Below are 4,755 nucleotides of genomic sequence, written 5' to 3'. Positions count from 1 at the left end.
GAGTGTAAGTTGAAATTAAGAACTTGCTTCTAACAAGATACATACAAAGAGATGGGATGTCACTCCCAAAATTAGGTCACAAAGAAATTGTGGCTTCCATCTCATGTACCCTCTCTTCAATCTAGCTCACTTGTTGTGACAGAAGCCAACTACCATGTTGGTGGCAGCCCTGTGGAACTGCTCATCTGGCACTAAACTAAAACCTCTAACCAACAACCACTGAGAACCAGAAGCCTGCCAAAAATCACGTGAATGAGACTGAAAGCAAATTCTCCCCCAGTCGAGTCTTGAGATGACCACAGCCCCAGGCAACATTTTTAATGCAGTATTGTGAAAATCCCTGATCCAGAGCCACACAACTAAACTGTGCACAGAATCCATATGCACAGAACCTTAGAAAGAAATGTTTTTTGTCTAAGGCTCTATGTTTTAAGGTTTGTTGCAAAGAAATAGATAAGTAAAGCAGTTACTAAAACTAATAATACAGCAACTGCAGTGATTTCCTGGCGTCCAGATTTTATTTCATTTTTTTCATTTATTTCCATATTTTACCCATTTGTTTTTATGAGCTATAATTTCATTTTAATTGTGTTTATATTTAAGCTTCCAGCATTAATTTATGACAAAGCTACACAACTTAGAAAGTTCATGCATAGTATCTTTTTCCATTTATAACTGTGAAGTCACACATACTTTTTTCTTTTTGGCCTCTATGTAATTTATAAAATGTAGTGAAAATCTCCTTAGGTCTGCAGATGCTGAAATAAAATGAAGAAAAAGAATGAGTGATTATACAAGATTATATTTAAGGTCCCTTCCAAGGTCAAACTCTATGAGTATATGGCAAATAGAGTTGTCATGTTTTCCTCTTCCTCCTTCTCCTGTGCTCTGCTTATATGCAAGTAACACAATGCATATGCACAACAGAAATGAAACTGGAGCTGAAGTACTTCTTTTTGGAGGTGGAAGACTAGAAGCATCTGTGTTCAGGTAGTTTTCCAAGTATGCAGCTGTTACCCTTCAGTGCTTAATGTAGCAACTGCCAGCACAACCTGAACAGGTGCCAAACCCTGCTGAGAGGTTATCTATTCAGATTGGACAAAAGCACACTTTAAGCAAGAGTTTGTAGACATAAAAGTTTTTCTGCTAGTGGTGGTGATGGTAGGTCCACTTGTGCATGCTTTGAATTTATGAGGGGATAATGAGGATGAATATTTTCCAATAAAATGATACCTTGCATTTGTTTAGTGTTTTATGCTTTGTGGTTGTTCAAGCAAGAAAAGTGAAATAAAGGGATTAGATCAATTGCCCATGGATACACACCTGTGGCCTAACATGTAGACCTGAACCAAGCCCAGAATTTGCCTCTAGATTCCTAGTCTAGTGACCTTTAATTATTGTGAGGCTCTTCCTGTTTCAAAAATCCTGTTTCAGGAAGGGATATCAATCAAACAAATTGCTAATATAAAAACACTCTTGAATATATTTACTGATTTTCAATTACAGTTGTTTCCATTACTCTCTCCTGTCCTACTCTCCCCCCACCATTGTCTTTGTCCGTGGGTCCTGTATAATTGTTCCTTGATGACCCTTCGCCTTATCTCCCCCGTTACCCCTCTGCCCCACCCTCTGGTTACTGTCATTTGATTTTTAATACTTCACAGATGAACACTTTTATTTTTAAGTACTTATTCCAACAAATGTTTTAAATATTTATCAATTAAACATATATTCATTTAGTCCTGGCTGCTTTAGCTCAGTGGACTGAGCACAAGCCTGCAAACCAAAGATTTGCTGGTTTGATTCCCCGTTGGGGCACATGCCTGGGTTGTGGGCCAGGTCCCCAGTAGGGGGCGAGTGAGAGGCAACCACACATTGATGTTTCTCTCTCTTTCTTTTTCCCTTCTCCTCTCTCTAAAAATAAATAAACAAAATCTTTTTTTAAAAAAGGAGTGCAAATAGGTAGTTACAGAATAGCCATGGGAATGTAAAGTACAGCATAGGAGATGGAGTAGCCAAAGAACATATATACATGACCCATGGGCATGAACAATGGTGTGAGGGTTGCTTGAGGGAGTGGGGGTGTTGGGTGGAACAGGGCAAAGGAGGAAAATTGGGACAACTGTAATAGGATAATCAATAAAATATAATTTAAAAATAAAAGAAAATTTCTAAAAAAAGAAATTAATTACATTATAGTTTAAATTGTATTAACAGTTGATCAACAAAAAATTAAAATAGTAAATATTGGTTACATTTTAACATTTGCTTAGTTAGCAACTCTTTTTAAAAAGATTTTATTTATTTATTTTTGGAGAGGAGAAGGAGGGAGAGAAACACCTTGCATGGTTGGCTCTCGTGTGCCCCCTTGTGGTGACCTGGCCGGCAACTCAGGCTTGTGCCTTGACTGGGAATCAAAGCAGCAACCCTTTGGTTCACTGGTGGGCGCTCAAACCACTGAGTTGCACCAGCCAGGAGCTTAGTGAGCAACTCTTTTAAAATGACAGCTAAATGCAAAGTTTATTTGTTAAAACCCTTCACAAAATTGTCAAAGACAGATTGATTTATCTTTCAAGTTGGTAATATATCTCTCAATATATCAAGATATCATGGAATTGGCATTATTGACCTTCAGGGTTAAAGTCAGAAGCAGAGAAATAGGGGACTGAGTTGCAGAGATAATTAGTCCCTCAAAGAGACTAGAAAATTAAATAATGGTAGAATATTTAAAAATAAAGAGATGAAATGCAATAGCCAATTTAAAAACAAATGAAAGACATTTATGATTTTTTAAAAATACAAGTAAAAAATTTGGTCTAGAATGTTTCCTGTGTGTTATTTTACTAAATAACTAATACTTCTATGAAATAATAAATACTGTAAATATGTAACATATAAGTAAACTATAGCCTTTACAATATTTATTATAGTGTACCTCTGCAGAATATATGAAGAAAATTTAACTTGAAATGCCCTATGTTTTTTTGGTTTTTGTTTTGGAGCAGTTTATTTGGGCAGACCAGGGGAAAGGGAGGCTCTGCATCTAAAAGAAGGTGTTGGGCCTCTTGGTGAAGTGTGGCTTGTGCTGCTAACGGAAGACCCAGTGAGGCTGCAAGACCTGGAACTTGGAGTCACAGAACCGCTTGACTGCTGGTTGGCTGCACTTGGTGGCCGTGATCTCCTCCACCTTCATGATCTGGACTGAGCGGGCGTGGGCACAGTGCCAGCGCCCAAGTCTCGGTAGCCCTGGGTCACGGCGCATGCGGTGGTCAGGTCCCGGTACTCCCAGTACGTGTTGTGGGTCCCACTGCGGGAGTCATAGCGTGGCCAGACACCAAGTTCTGAACCCCAAGAGGGGTATTTCGAACACCTGCACACAGTAAACGATTTCCTCTGAAGATTTCTTTATGTTCTTCAGCTGAGACACAAAGTGCCACAAGCGGGACTTGGCAATGATATGGTTAGGTGCAAAGATGCACCTGCGGTAGAGGGGCGGTGAGCGGCACTTAGGGTTGAGCAGGCAGTGCCCCACCACCTTGTACTCTCGCAGCATGCCCAAGGCCTTCATAGTGTTCTCTCCACATTCGCAACCACCCACAAAAGGCGAGATGCCCTATGTTTTTAAAAGCTTAATTTTATAAGTGATGTACCTACTGTCTAGCACATCAACAGGAAACTGAATGTCTAACACCAATTAATGACTGGCTGCCATAACAGATATGAAAAATGTGATTTGTATACAGTGTAACAGATGGTATTATAGCATACAGATGCTGCTTTCTGCTATATTAAATACATTTTTAAAACTTAGTAAAATGTATTCATACGTTATAGTGCAAATGTACTGTGGATTTTGGCGTAGATACAATATAATAAAGAATATGGAGTCAAAGGGGTGTGTCTTCTTGTCTAGGAATACTTTTTAATAGCTTCTTGGCTACAAAGAGATTTTTGGCTATAGAGCTCCATCTAGAGGGAATGTGAGGAAAAAGTCTTCTATCAATAGATTCAGAAAAGACATTTGATAAGATGGAACATCCATTTATGATTAAAACAGTCAATAAAATGGGTATAGAAGGAAAGCACCTCAACATAATAAAGGTCATATATGACAAACCTTCAGCCAATATCATACTCAATAGTGAAAAGTGAAAGCTTTTCCTCTAAGATCAGGAACGAGACAGGGATACCCACTCTCACCACTCTTATTCAGCATAGTGCTGGGAGTCCTAGCCAGAGCAATCAGACAAGAGAAGGAAAAAAGCCCAGACCTGGCTGGCGTAGCTCAGTGGATTGAGCACGGGCTGCGAACCAAAGCATCGCAGGTTCAATTCCCAGTAAGGGCACATACCTGGGTTGCAGGCCACGGCCCCCAGCAACTGCACATTGATGTCTCTCTCTCTCTCTCTCTCTCTCTCTCTCTCTCTCTCTCTCTCTCTCTCTCCCCCTTCCTTCCCTCCCTAAAAAAAATAAATAAAATCTTTAAAAAAAAGAAAAAATCAAAACTTGCATTAAAGAAGTAAAAGCATCCCTTTTACAGATGCCATGATTCTGTATATATAAAACCCTAAAGACTCCACAAAAAAAACTATTATAGATAATAAACAAATACAGCAAAGTTTCAGGGTATACAATCAATGTACAAAAATCCATTGGATTCCTATACTAACAATGAAACTTCAGAAAAAAAAAGAAAAAATTATTTTGCAAATGAAACAAAAAATAAAATACCTAGGAATAAACTTAACAGAGGAT

The 4,755-nt window shown here is 38.7% G+C and overlaps 1 pseudogene; it reads right to left on the bottom strand.

The window, feature by feature from the left end:
• Window positions 1-2,999: 2,999 nt before the first annotated feature.
• Window positions 3,000-3,602, bottom strand: LOC114505453 (annotated as a pseudogene).
• Between the last annotated feature and the right edge of the window lie 1,153 nt (window positions 3,603-4,755).

The sequence above is a fragment of the Phyllostomus discolor genome, chromosome X (assembly GCF_004126475.2).
Source record: "Phyllostomus discolor isolate MPI-MPIP mPhyDis1 chromosome X, mPhyDis1.pri.v3, whole genome shotgun sequence".
Classification (NCBI taxonomy): Eukaryota; Metazoa; Chordata; class Mammalia; order Chiroptera; family Phyllostomidae; genus Phyllostomus; species Phyllostomus discolor.
The sequence above is the reverse complement of the archived record's forward strand: the minus strand, read 5'-3'. Positions and strand labels throughout refer to the sequence as shown.